Below are 15,212 nucleotides of genomic sequence, written 5' to 3' on the forward strand. Positions count from 1 at the left end.
AATGTGACTCATCTATCGCGACAAACTGATGTTCCCGACAGTTCATTTCAGCTATTCTCGACATATGAGTTATCTTTCGATATGAACTGTCATTCTCGACAATCAAAGACTGTATTTCCCGAACATTATAGTGTATTTTTTTGATTTCTTATACGTGTATTTAACAATAACATCTAAAGAATTCAACATTTTAAATACACTCATCTCATTTCGTAATATGCAAACTAGAAATATTGAATTCATATCCATTGGAGGCATCAACCCGTGCTCAGATAATCATGAGGGTCCATTGCTTAGTGGGAACCAAAAGGTGAACGGTACGTACATTAATTACGAGGAATTCAAAATTTTAAATACTCTCATCTCATTCCATAATCTGCGAACTATAAATAATGAACTCATGTCGATTAGTGTTGCAAATGTTGTTTTCAAATAGATGGAGGAGTCATAGAGCTCAAAGTGTTATGCTCGGACCACGAAAAAGTCCCCTCAGCTTGTAACGTGAAGAAGACGGCCACCATACCCATCGAAAGTAACGATATTGTTAATACAAAATGGCAATGATTGACACACATTTGATTTCCTGCAATATCTACTAAGACTCCATACATCAAGAAGAGGGGAAAAAGAATAAAAAAAATAGTGTGACGAAATTTGTTTATACTACATTAGAATTGATTTGTGTAATCAATGACCTCCTTTTGCTTCTCTCCAAGAATGTGATTATAAGCATGATTTGGTGGTTGCATCCACATGTGGTGACATATTTTATCATTTCTCGTTTCTCATACATGTTGGATTGTTCAATTAGCACGATAAAATTTGTTGAGTTATGTATTATAATTTTGTCAGGGTTAAATATAATAATGTCTTTACCAAATATTATGCAACAGCTTATCCCTTATGCATCTTGTTTGTAGTTACATTTTCTACCTGCAACCAACTGTCGAGAATAACAGAAACTTCCTGTCGGGACCGAATTTAACTGTCGGGATGTTATGCAATATCTACAAAATGATAATAAAATGCTAATAATAATATAAATTGAGAATGTGTTCAGGAACAGCATGTCCCTTATACATTTTTTTGTAGTCAAATTTTCTACTTTGCAACCATATGTCGAGAATGAAAGGATACTTCTGTCGAATGTATGTAATTTTTGTCTATGTAATTATTTTGCTTGTGAACTTAAACACGACTAATATCTACAAACAATAATAAAATGAAAATGATAATATAATTTCATAATGTACAATGCTATCGGGGAAACATTCAGAATACAACTTTAACTACTTTTAGACATTAAGCCTATTTACATAAGTTGTGTTAGAATGTGGTTGGAACACGTGGTTCGGTTATGGCCAACTCTACCATAACGAGTGCATAGGGTAATACTTGTTGGAACTAAAACGAAAGTGGTTTTGTCCACTTTCCACTTCCATTTGTCATCCACATAAATAAACTTTCCCTATGCGACACGATGAATCTCAAATGATTAATAATACCTGAAAAGTTGAGATTGGAACGGTAAGAACTTTGCACAATCAATATGTCTATTTTTCTATTTCTTCAATTGAAGGGGATTACCAGGCTTGTTCTTAGATAGGACAAGTGCTCTAAGAGTGAAGCTAAAGAAGCTGCTACCCATAAAGGCATCTCGGGCTTTCCTCGAGCATAGGAAAGAAAGGCGGCAGACGACCGATTGGGTTGGTTTTGCTCTCTACCTTCTCACAGGGGAATGGAAACAAGAGAGATCAGTTGGAGTTCAATGACAAAATGTGAAAATGACTTGTTGAATTCCAACAATTAAATTATCTATCCCAACAGTTTTTAAATGTCGAGTTCGACAATTGAAACGTCTAATAAGATGGTTTCGAAATGTCAAATTTGATACTTGAACTGTGGAAATTGTCGGGAAGCTTGAAAACATGTATTTGATACCATGGAATAAATTATTCAAAACATTAATGATGATAATCAATTATCAACTACAACATCACAACATCTTCCCAAAAATAAATAAGGAATGACTCAATATGTCATTGATTATGGAATCTTTCACTTAGGATGTTGATATCTTTTTCCTTCAAAAATATATCAAGAATCAAACAAATCAATGAATACGAGTTTCAAAAATTTCAAATAAATATGATTGTATTCTATTTAATATTTAAAATAGTAAGCCATAAGATAAAAATATAAATAATTTCTAATAGCTAACCTCTGGAAAATGAATGATGAATTCAAAAGTAATGTCTTCTTGATGATGAAATGAAGAAGATGGTTAGGAAGTTATGATTTGTGAATGGTAAAAAGTCATGTGTTTTTATTTTTATTTTTACCAAAATTCATACTATCAAATAGAATAATCACATCTCTAATATTTATAATATTAAAAAAAATCATCACATCACAATGTTAATGACTTTCAAATCAAGCATTAAATGCTCATAAAAAAGTGTCACTAAGGTTAATATGGACCTTTCACACAAAAAAAGTGACTTTTTTACCATCTTCAGTGCAAATCAAAATTTTTGCGCATTTTCAAATTTAGTGATAGTTATGAAATTTCCTCATTTACTTACTACATCACATTATAATTACATCATAATTAAGATATATTTTTAATAAATACATCACACCAAATTTACAATTATACTTTTAATATTGTGGTGTAATCCTCATTTCAAATGAAGTCCCACTGAAATTCGCAAAAACAGAAACCCAAAATGTCATCAATAAATAGTTCAAGTCGCACAAAAAAGAAATTAGGAACAACCAATTGATTTTGGTTTTATCGATTTTTTGAATTCTACAACATTTTGTATGCAAGTTATATTGCTATGGCTTTGATAAGCATGCAAATCATTTAGCTTCAGATCCTTTCATTAATCTTCCGTAAGAAGTGACAAACATATCCCATGAAACATCTCCCACTAACATTCAATCCCCATCTTTGTCTTCAATGTTGCAGTAGAACATTTTTCTGGTAAGATCTCCCCGACGGCCACCATACAACTTGTGCCCCTAAAATCATAAACATTATAGAAGAGAGATTCATTTAAAGAATTAGCACCGCTGCAAAGGAAATAGTGGACAAGTTTGTTAATTTAATAATTGTGGTGTTTATAAAAATTGTTTAATGTTAAAATGTAAATTTAAAAGGGTGGTTAATTAAGTAATTTTACCTAGTGTGGTGTAACAAATAATTACCTTTTACAAAAATGTCTAATTTCATGTTTGTCAATCGAAAAGTATCTAATTTTGATAACTCTTGCAAAAATGACTAAATTTGGTATCAAATTGTCTATTATACCTTCAATGAAAAATGAAGCAATTTTTTTCCCCATTTAATTTGTGATGAATTTCAAGAAGATCAAATAGCTTCCATGAGAAGCTACATTAATGCTTAACAATATTATCTAGTGGTTTTATTTGTTTTCATGATTTATTAGGTCACTATTTGATTCTCTTTATTTTATTTTAATTTATTTTTTTGTACTTATTTTCGATCATATTCACAAAATGAAATATCTTACACATAAATTCAAAAAAATTTCTTAGGCCCTATTTGATAGGTTCAATTTTCCACCTTTTGGTCTGTTTGATTGCAATAATTTTCTAGGGAATTTATTTCCATTACCCCCCCCCCCTTTACACGTGCAATTTCCTTGGTTTTGCGATTTTTTTTAATTTTTATTTTTGGTAATTGGAATAAATTATATCACCAATTGTAATAAATTTTGTCTCTTTCATTGACAATTTTAATGAAAAACAAAGTCAAACGAACATCAAAATATAGAAAATTTCAACATTATTCAAGTAAAAAATTATACCAATCAAATACATCAATTGACAATTTTCAGGAAAATAAGTTTTAGGCAATTCAATTCTCTAGAATTCTTTTTCTTTCCTTCCAAATTTCATTCTTGCAATCAAACGGACATTTACTTTTTAATCACTCTAACCCCCCCCCTCCCCCAACCCAAAAAAATATAAAATTCAAAAATATGTTTAAATTTTAAGGCCATCAAATATGGGCTAGGTATTAACCAATGATTTTGAAAAAAAATGAAAAAGATGAAGTAGAAAGCCATTAACACTAAAAAAATAATTATATGCTTTCAATTCATAAGAAAATTATATAATTTTATTTCGAGGAATTTAATTTCATCCAAATTTACGAGTTGATTAGGCTCTTCACAATTTTAGATAGAGGGTAGTTTACTTTAAAACCTTTATTTTTTTGTTGATAAGTTGTTTTTAATAGCCGTTATTGACATTTCATGACATTCTCGACATTTTAAAAGTTGTTATTAATATTTGGACCATGTTTATCTCGATACTTGACACTTCATTTGTAGATTTCATTCTGAATATGAAAGTCTCTTACAATTTTTAAAGTTCTTGACATTTTGAGTGTAGTTCTTTATATTTCATAAATGTTTTATTTACCTACTTATAGGGAGAAGTGAACATTTAATGCATAATTGACATGGTACTTCTTCAAAGTAGTATAATTCTATAGTATTTTGACACCACACATTATTCAATAAAATAATATTACATGTAAATTCAAAATTTTTTTTATTTTTTAGCCACACATTTCACATCAATACACTATTCAAAAATTCGTTTTTTCCTCCAAAATGGGACTCAAACAAGGGGTGAATGATTTGTCCTCATTGTGGAATTTAAAATTGCTAATAAAGGCATTTTGATCTAAATTATAGTAAAATGTACATTGAACAAATTTTGGACATTTTTACAAATGACCATGTAAAAGTAGACATTTTTTGCAATTTCCTCAAAAAATAATGAAATAATGAAATTACATAATTGGATTTATATTACATATTTGCTCCTTCAACTTTTTGTAAACACTCATCGAGATCCCTCAACTTCACTTTATTGCAATCGAGTCATCGATCTTCAATTTGTTGCACAACAAATCACTAGATACGATAATGTCACTGAAACCAAAGTCAAGGTCTGTCAAAGTATCTAGTATTATGACGAGTAAATACTACCATCAAAATATGCTACATTATTGAAAGTTCCAACAAGGTCATATTCACAAGAAGCCATTGCTGTACGATCAAGTAACAAGAACATAAAAAGTGTTAAGTGAAAGGGAATAGCAACCGACCATGATCTTTGACAAACCTAATGCGTGTTTGGTTAAGCTCAAATTAGTTGGTCAAATATACTTTTTATCCATACATTTTGTAGGATTCACAAATACTATCAATTTATTATTAACATATTCTATAGGATTCACGACTTATAAATACTTAAAATTTTAGATACTCCCAAACATGCTCCTAATCTATAACATAAATGTAGATGAAGGACTAATGGCAACCAAAGCACCTTCGACACTCCATGAAGCACCTAAACTCAACAAAAAGAGAGCATAAGGAGTAGAAGGAGATGAAGCAAGCGACAACCCTCAAAGTCTCTTACAAATAAACCAATGTGTCTTCACCAAAAGGAAAGGAATGCGATGAGAATGGAAAACGCACTAACCTAATATCAAAACCTATCAAACAAAACACCCCTCACCCACCAAACAAGGTGACAACAACAAGAGGGAATGACTTGACAAACCAAATGATAGTCTCTTTCCCTCCTTGCCCATCCAGCTCTTTCCCTCCTTGCCCATCCAGCTTAAGGGAAAATACTAAGTAGGTTAGTATTATCGTAATCTTTTGCATTCTTTATTAGTAAAGGAGTGAACAACTCCTCATGTGCTCCTCCAAACATGTCTTCGAGAGAAAGTCTCACCTCATCTAAGAGATTGTCCATCATGAAAATGTGGTTGTGTATGAAGTTGCAATAGTTAAGAACCTCGTTGATCCTTTTAACATGTCTATACTAACTAGTAGCTTTGAGAGTCAAATGGAGAGGATTGACATGCATGACATGTCACAATGGCTTAAGTGTTTGAGGAAATTATTAAGATTATGACCTAAAAGCCATTGTAGTTGCTACATTTCAATCATGGCTCAAAGAATTTAAATGTCTAATTCAATCCAGATTTAGAGAGATTGTTATTATTACGATGGAAGGGGCACTCGTGTCAAAATAAGGTATTCATTAGGAAAATTTTATCAAATTGAGTTACTTATTCTTCACTCTGAATAACCAAAAAAATCAAAAAGAAAAAAGAAAAAAAATCAATAATAAATAAATAAATTGCATATTTTTAAAATTTACTTATTTACTTTTAAATAATAGTTTTTACTTTTTATTTAGCCCTTGTTTGACTCTCTTCATTTCAATTTATTATTATTATTATTATTATTATTTTTTGCATACTCATTTTTAACTACACAATTTGCATGTAAACCCAAAATTTTTCTTACTTTTTAACCACACATTCTTCAAAAAATTATTATTCAAAACATTATTTTTTCCAAATTTCTCTTTACAATAAATATTAAACAAGGGCTTATGAACATGCTTGAATAACTTTATCTTGAAGTAATAAAAATATATATATTTTTAAATTAACTCTTACTCAATTACAATATGGGTCCACGAAATATGTAGATATTAGTTAATAGTAGTCGAAAATGTATGGTTAATGTTTGATTTTGATTTTAAATTACAAGTGGAGTATGATGAAACACAGACGAGCACATATATATATTTAATGAATTCGATTCAACTTTTTTTCCCCTCTTATTATTGCTGAATTCGCCAAACGCACCCTTAAATTATTGTTAATTATGCAGATTTATTCATACGAAATTTTGATAGCTTTTTATTAAAAACCCACATGATAATTTTATTTTCTTGGCACGCATTGTTGCATACAGGTTTTTTGCTGCATAGAAATGTTTGGTTAGTAGTATTCTTAGTAAATAAAAATGAACCACGTGGCAGGCTCTCATTGGTTGTAACCCACATCCTAAATCCAGTCTAACACTGCAACCATAAATGGAACTTTCTATGGCACCCCACAACACAGAAATTGGCCTGTGCTTCTCTCATTCTAACCTTCATATCAGCAACTGAATGGATAAAATATGAAATTTGAATAAATGAATGAATGTTCAAAAGCCAGCTGACACTATATTTCCTACTCTTATGCATCCATGGCGACAACCCTTGCAACAAATTCATTTCTTCTAATTACGACTCCCCATTCAAGACCAGTATTCAAAAGTCGAAGGAGGCTTACGGTGTTTTTCAAGAAAGTTGGATCCGTCCCGCCATTGTGGCTAAGAAAAAGTGCTGATGCCTCAGAAGAAAACCAAGGGAACTCAGGCAATTCCAATCCTTTTCGGTCGACTTTGGGAATTCACTTGATGTAAAGTCATTGGTTCCCGCAGTGATCAACCCGTCTTCGGGCTTGAGTTTAGGGAGCCAATGGCGTAAAGACCCTGGAACGGTGTTTGTAGCCAGTGCTACTGGGCTGGTTGGAATACGCATTGCACAAACACTTCTGAGGGACGGGTGTAGCGTGAGAGCTGGTGTTCTAGACCTTGGTGCTGCACAAGAATTGGCCCTTTTGGCCTCCAAATATAAGGTTAGCTCTCTGAACTAACAGAAAAAGTATATGCCCAACATAGATCAATGGAAATTAAAACCTGTGATTATGGCAAAATTCTCTCTACATAAGTAATAATTGGAAACAAAGTTTAAGCTGGTCATTCCCTTAGTGACTTGTGCTACATTTCAGATAATATCTAACAGCGAATCTAAGCGCCTGAACGCTGTGGAATCCAGATACCAAGATACAGAATCAATTGCGAAAGCCATAGGAAACGCTAGCAAAGTTGTAGTCACCATAGGTCCAGCAGAGAATGGTCCTGGTTCAGAGGTAAGTGCGGCAGATGCCTTGCAAGTAATTCAGGCTGCACAATTGGCAAATGTTGGCCATTTGGCAATAGCCTATGATGAATCATCGATGACTACATCCACCTACAATGTACTCGATGGGATCTCTTCTTTATTTAACTATCTCTTCTCAAGATCTCAACCCTTGACATTGACAGAATTTCTGCAAAAGCTAGTCGAGACTGATGTTAACTATACCCTCATAAAGACCAAGCTAGCAGAAGATTTTTTTCCTGAGAGTTCATATAACATTGTCGTCTCGGCTGAAGGAAGTACTGATGCGAACAACAACAAAGTAATGTAATGTATGCAATTTCTTTTTCATTTTGGAAGTTTGAGCATGTTTCTGTAATACCGGGTTTTCGGTTAAAAGCTGCATATCTACAAGCATTTCTAGCAGACGCCAAAAAAAAAATAAAAAAATAAAAAAATAAATAAATTTACATTTGTCTTCTTCAATATTTCTACTAGATGCAGTTCGTTATTCATTCTTTACAAATACATTTTTTTTCTCAATTAACAGGTTTCGAAGTCACGAATAGCAGCACTAGTGGCAAATGTCTTCTCCAATACTGCAGTGGCAGAAAATAAGGTATTGCTTTATGGCGATAATAACGAGGAAACATAATGCGAAAAAATTGTTCTTATGATTGTTTAGTCCATATAAGCGCCATATAATTTCCTCAAACTACATAACAAATTTAGCAAATGAAATTTACGAGCTTCTGAGTTCTGAGAATGAAGAGAGAGTCTAATTTACATAAGTAGCATCTCTAAAAGCTCAAAAAATATATATATACATGGAAAGGATAATCTTGCTCAGATGTCAAATATTAAGGCATTTTGACCAGTGTGTGCTTTGAATATAAGCAAGTCATTGATCCATCAGCAGTTTTTTATATTTCGGTTGTGGAGGTTTTCACTGATCCATCAGCACCCTCAAAGACTATCGATGAACTTTTTGGGTAATCATATTCTCACGTCAAGTATTGTCATTTCTGACTATTTGGATGGAAATTTGTCTCAATGCGTGAGTTATTCTTAATTTACAGTGCAATTCCCGAGGATAGAAGACGAAAGGCTTACGCAGAAGCCCTTGCAAAAGGTCAAGCTGAGGAGGAAGCTATTTGTTTCGCGCGGGTTAGTCGCTAACAATTAAAAAGGATCAGACGATTGTGTAAGGGACAAACCTCTTTTGACAAAATCCCAAAAATGGGTGTTCTTTTATTGGCGATGACTTTACAATTGGAAATGAAAAACAACGTGCCTCCAAGGGGCACAAACACACGAGTTACTGAAAGAAAAGTGTTTAAGTCTAAAAACTAAGGAAATGAAAATTACAAGTTCTCTGTTCGAGAGTTTTGGATTCGGTCCTTTGCTTCTATGTCATTTCTCCCTTTTATACTTCATAGACGATCTCTTTGTGATTAACTACTCTAAAAACTGCTTGATCGTCTTATAACTACCCACTTTCTTCGTAATGGCCACTTTGTCATGAAAACTGCCTTTTAACTGCTGCCATTACCATTCATCGTTCAACCGCTTTCGATTGAATTTCTTGAATTGTGGAACGTGATAGGGCTGCTTTGATAACTGCACTTCTTGATAACCACAACGCGTTATGTTTGTTAATACCTTGGGCGACTTGAAGGTTTGGGCGAGAATAGAGTAACAGCTCTGGGCGACTGTATGACACTCCATTCGCTCAGATTCTGGGCGACTTGCAAACTTGGGCGATGGCGTTACCGCGTTTTTGGGCCTTCATCTTGATTTGTTCGATTGGGGCTTCGTTCTTTGGGCTATCTGATTTGGGGATCCTCCAATTGGGCTTCACTCCTTGGGCTGTTCGATTTGGGCTGAATTTTTATGTGTCAACAATTACCCTCAATATGGCAGAATTAATAATAATTATTGAATTTTGCCATATTCACTTTGTGTTTCCAGCAACATTCGAAATTTTCAAGAATTTCAATCATTGTTTCCGTCTATAACTTGAAAAGGTGCGTCGTTTTGCAAACCCTTATAAACCCCAAACACGCTATTTCACTGCCACCAAACCACGCCTCATATTTTTTGCGTCTCTTTCACGATTCACTGTTCATTTTTTGCTTCCCTGCTACGTAACCCTGAAAAGCTTCGTTCCTTCTCAAATGGCTACTTCACAATCTCAAGCTAGCGATTCTTTTAGTTTTGATGACTTTCAGAGACTTCTGAGTCGCCCATACATAACCCCAAGTTTTCTCGCGCCCGCCAACGTTGGACGTAATGAGTTTTACTTGGGTCCTTTCTTTAACAATGCGGAGGCAGTTGAACAGGCGGCGGTGGGTCAGCTGTTTCCTCGCACTCATGGCCCTCATTTTCTAAACTCTCTGCCGCTGGGGCCACTTCGAGAAAGAGGTATTCGCACTTGGCCTAAATCTGATGTAGCTTTTCGTAGGTGGCATGCTCGCCTTGTGGGTCATGGTCCTACTAAGGCACTTTTTGATAGCGCTAGAATTTCTGATTTGTTGGAAATCTCTATCCGCCCCCTACTTTTGATTCAGCACTCTTTTTAATTGCTTTGAGTTTTTGGTCTTCTGAGTATAACACCTTTATTTTTCCTCTTGGCCCCATGTCTATTACTTTAAGGGATGTTGGGGCCCTGGTGAATCTGCCACCTTTGGGAGATACCATTTTTCCTGGTATCTTAGTTTCTGGTGGCGCCCTAAAGTTTGGTAGAAACTACACCGATTCTTATTCAAGCCTGCAGACCCTCCACAATCATTCGAGCGCTGAGCCTACCCCTACTGAGCGAGTGACCTTCCTTTTAGTTTGGCTTTGTAAATATGTTTTGTGCGTACCAAGTATAAAGCCCTCTCTGAGTTATTTACCTATAGCGCACGAATTGGCGCGTGACAGGCCTTTGAATTTATGTTCTTTGTTTTTGGCTGCCCTTTATAGAGGCATGGCCTCCCTTCAAGCTCAATTGAAGAATGGTACATCTCCCACTGGCAATGGACCTCTTTGGTTCACTCAACTGTGGTTGAGATCCTATTTTCCATCGCTTGGTGCTCCATTCATTTCTCGCCCTTCTGCTAGCTGTTATGGGCTAGCCATGGAGCCTTTAACTCCTGTAAATATGTCCAGAAGGGACATTTTTTCATTCTTTTATTCTTTGGATTCAATCCCTTCCTTTTTTCCTTTTCCTCCTTTTTTGACTCCAAACTATGTACATCCCCCTTCCACTATAGATAACGCGAGCACCTCCCTGCTCATTTGGATCCAGTTTTTAACCGGGAGGGAGCTATTTCATGATATTCTAACTGGGACCAATGCCAAAGCGGGGGTAGAGATTTATGCTCCCCAATTTTTTGCTCGTCAGCTTGGTTTTGGCCAAACTTGGCCTGTTCCTCCTTGCTATTTAAGGAACTTAGTTGACCGTTTTCATACTATTACTAAGGCGGAGGCAGAGGCTATAGATGCTCGTAATCTTCTTTTAACCAGTCATTTTTCATTGGCCCCCTTCAATTCTAGCCACGCCATTCACCCTCTTTTTGAACAACTCTGGCCGTCGGTGAAGCGCAGATTATTTGCGACTGATGCCAATCGTGCCTTTCATTCATTAGACCAACCGAGCATTTCTTCTCCTCCTCATGTTTTGGTCACTCCTTTGTCTGTTCGGAGCCCCTCTCCTTCTCGTCACACTAAACAATCTGCTCGTCCATCTTCTTCTCTCCCTGCCAAGCCTACTACGGCCAAGAGTGCTCCAAGCCGCAAACGGCCAGCCTCAGCATCTCCCATTTTGGAGGATGATGTTGATGATGATGATGATGCCCCTCTTATCGTCAGGAGGAAGGTAATTAAATTGGTTTACTTACAAATATACTTTTCCACATTTGAAACTTTTCTGTGTGCTGATGATCTTTTGGACTTCTCAGAAAAGCTCAACCTCTCCTTCAAAGGCTTTGGTATCGACAGCTCCTGCTCCATCATCCTCTGCTGAGGCTACTTCATCCAAACTAGTTGATGAGGGGGCTACGCTTAAAGAGACATCTTCAGTCCCAGAGTCCTCATCACAACCCATGGATGAGCCACCTTCTTCCCAGGGCGTCAACCCCCCAAACATCGAAGCAGAAGGTAATTCAGTTTTTTTTGATGTCTTACCTTTGCTCGTGCTGTTGGTTTCTGATTTGTCGCTCTTGAGTTTTGCAGATACTCCTATGAGTCCGCCCGTTGTGGCAACATCTTCTCGCTCAGACAAGGGGAAGTCCTCACGAATGGAGGAGTCGTTAGTGGCAGACTTGGTTAAGGGCATGCCATCTTCCATGATTGTTGATGAGGTGGTCTTTGCTTCACTTCTATTTCTATTTTGTTCGTTATAGTGAGCATCTTTAATATTTGCAATTTTCTTTGCAGGATGCTGACAGGATTGTGCGTTCTATCCAAGACTTGTTCGCTTCCTGGGGGCAAGTCCAAACGTCTCGCCCTGCTCCATCTGATCGTCCTGCTGCTTCTTCAGAGGAAGATTTGAAGTTCTTGAAGGAGTCGATATTTGAGTACGTATCCTTCATGGATATGGATATTGGAAGGGCTAGTGATGCCAGACACAAAGATGAACTTGAGCACTTGAGTGCGAAGTTGGAGCAAGCACTGACGCTTCCGTCGCTCAATCTTTCTGCCGATTTTAAAGCGACGTTGAACGGTATCCACTCCGAGGTCCTTTCTATGCTGGCCAAGAATGCTGAACTAAAGGACAAGCGTACTCAACATCTTCGAGCCGTAGCTGAGAAAGAGTCTTTGCGTATGGAGATTAACAAGGCTGAGGACGAGTTGAAAGAAATCTCTTCCGAAGTCATGGTTGAAAACTCTTTGATGGTTAACTTGGCTGCTCAGATGAGGGAACTTCAAACTAAAATGGACGACTGCAGGGCGAGAATGACTGCTAAAAAGTGCAACGCCTCCCAGGGAATTGAGCGAACTAAGTCCTTGGTCGAGCAGTACAAGAAGTTGGAAGTTGATGATTATGTCGCGGCTGAATTGAACATCACTTCCTCTCGGCAAAACGAGGATTGGGAAAAACTTAGGGAACGAATTCGTTCAGTATGGGGTAAACTGTAATTAAGACATTTCGTGTCTTTTTCTTTTGTAATTCGATTTTTTTCCTTTGTAACTTTGTTCATCATTAATGAACATTAACTTCTTGTACATTTATTTGACGTTTGTTTTTTAGTCGTCAATTCTTTAAGCATTTAACTGCTTTGCGCTAAGAATCTTGTCCATTTTCTTTTGATATTTCCACCAATTTTTCCAAGACTTTGGGCTATTTAATTCTGTTTATTAGACAAAAATGTGGCTGTTCATAATCTGTCTCTTCATCTTCACCCCCCTATAAATGCTTCGCATTTTTCATCTTCTATCTTCATCTCTTCATTTTTTTCTTTGAAACTAATTTGCTGCCATTACTTGTCATTCTGACGATCAATCTGATCCAAAATGGACTGTTTAGTCCGCCCATTTTACTATTTGCCTTGATGTCACCTTTGGTATGGGAGGTATATGAAATATTTTCTGGCCAGCAGCGAAGTTTTTTCCTTCAAAATTCTTCCCATCGTCTCTTTGTTCTTCACAAGGAGTCGATGATGGAAGGCAATTTTTGGGCTGCTTGTGGGCCACTCTGTTTGCTGTGAGTACTTCTCAGCTTGCCTGCTGAGAGTGCTTCTCAGCCTCTTTGCTCGCCATTGCAGCAATGCATTTAGGAAGGTGGTGAGGCCAGTACACCCTCTTACTCGACAATCCCTCCATTGCAGCGATGCATTTAGGAAGGCGGTGTGAAGCTTACTCAGCGATCAACCGGGAGATCATCTTACTTTAGTTGTATTTTGTAGCACATCCATTATTTATATCTTTTGTATTCTTGTAATGAACGTTTGATAATAAAGAATTTCATTCGAACGTATTTCGCTCTGACCTTGTTATCTTTTGATCGTTCAAAATGTTTGATTATGTTTTTATCTGTTCACATTCCCATAAAGAAGGAACATATTTTTTCAAATATTTGCCGTTTATGAATCTTACGTGCTTGGTGCCGTCTAAATCTTCCAAGTGATACGCTCCATTGGGCAACACACTGTTTATTTTGTATGGTCCTTCCCAATTGGGCGACCACTTCCCATACTTTGGATCCTTGCTATCCAAAGGGAGTATCGTCTTCCAAACTAGTTCACCCAGGCTGAACGACTTGGCTATGACTTTTTTATTATAAAACTTAGCCATTCTTTGCTTTTGAACTTGCAATCTATCTAAGACGTCCAACTTTAATTCATCTAAACTCAATAAATTTTGAACTAGTGATTCGGCATACTCATCATCATTTAACTTATGTTGCAAGCACATTCTAATCGATTGCACGTTGATTTCCATAGGCAAAAGGCCTCCTGTCCATAAACAAGTTGGAAAGGAGTAACTTTGGTACTTGACCGAGGTGATGTTCTATAAACCCATAAGGCCTTGTTCAAACATTCGTGCCAATTTCTGGCGTTTTCATCTATCATCTTTCTGATGATATTTTTTAGAATCTTATTAGAAGATTCTGCTTGTCCGTTGGATTGAGCGTAGTATGGTGTGGAATTTACTAATTTAACCCCAAACTCGCTCAAAAATTTGTTCACTTGATCCCCATTCAAAGATGTTCCGTGATCTACTATTAAAGTTTGTGGAATTCCAAACCTATAAATAATGTGATCACGGATAAACTCTATAACATTCTTCTGGGGGATCTCTTTCAAAGGTACCGCCTCTACCCATTTGGTGAAATAGTCGGTCGCAACTATAACAAAAGTATGTTATTTGGACGATGGGGGATAAATCTTCCCTATCAGATCTATTGCCCAACCCTTGAACGGCCAAGGTTTAATAATAGGTGTCATCTCTCGTGTTGGCGCCCTTTGTATTGGACCATCCTTTTGGCATGCTAGACAACTCTTTGCATACTGAACGCATAGTTCTCCCATCTTTGGCCAAAAATATCCACTCCTAATAATTAACCATCTCATCCTTTGGCCAGCTTGATGAGCTCCACATATCCCTTCGTGCACTTCAGCCATGATCGTCTTGACTTCTTGCAAACTTACACACTTTAGTAATACACCATCAGAGCGTTTCTTAAACAACTCTTCATCTATTAGTGTGTAATTCAGCAAACATAGCTTCGTTTTCCTACTAATCCTTCCATTAGGTTCTTTAAGGAACCCTTTAATCTCTGTTCTCCAATCCACTGCATCTCCATCTTGTATACAGTGAAGTTCAATTTTTCTCGCCCTTCTTTGAGTCACGGGCAATATGGTTCCATACTCACAAGTAGACTTCCAATTCAAGACCTTTGAGTA

The 15,212-nt window shown here is 36.3% G+C and overlaps 1 pseudogene; it reads left to right on the forward strand.

The window, feature by feature from the left end:
- Positions 1-7,103: 7,103 nt before the first annotated feature.
- LOC111374723 overlaps positions 7,104-15,212 on the forward strand; it is a 15,632-nt pseudogene continuing 7,523 nt past the window's right edge.

Source organism: Olea europaea, unplaced genomic scaffold, assembly GCF_002742605.1.
Source record: "Olea europaea var. sylvestris unplaced genomic scaffold, O_europaea_v1 scaffold1280, whole genome shotgun sequence".
Lineage (NCBI taxonomy): Eukaryota > Viridiplantae > Streptophyta > Magnoliopsida > Lamiales > Oleaceae > Olea > Olea europaea.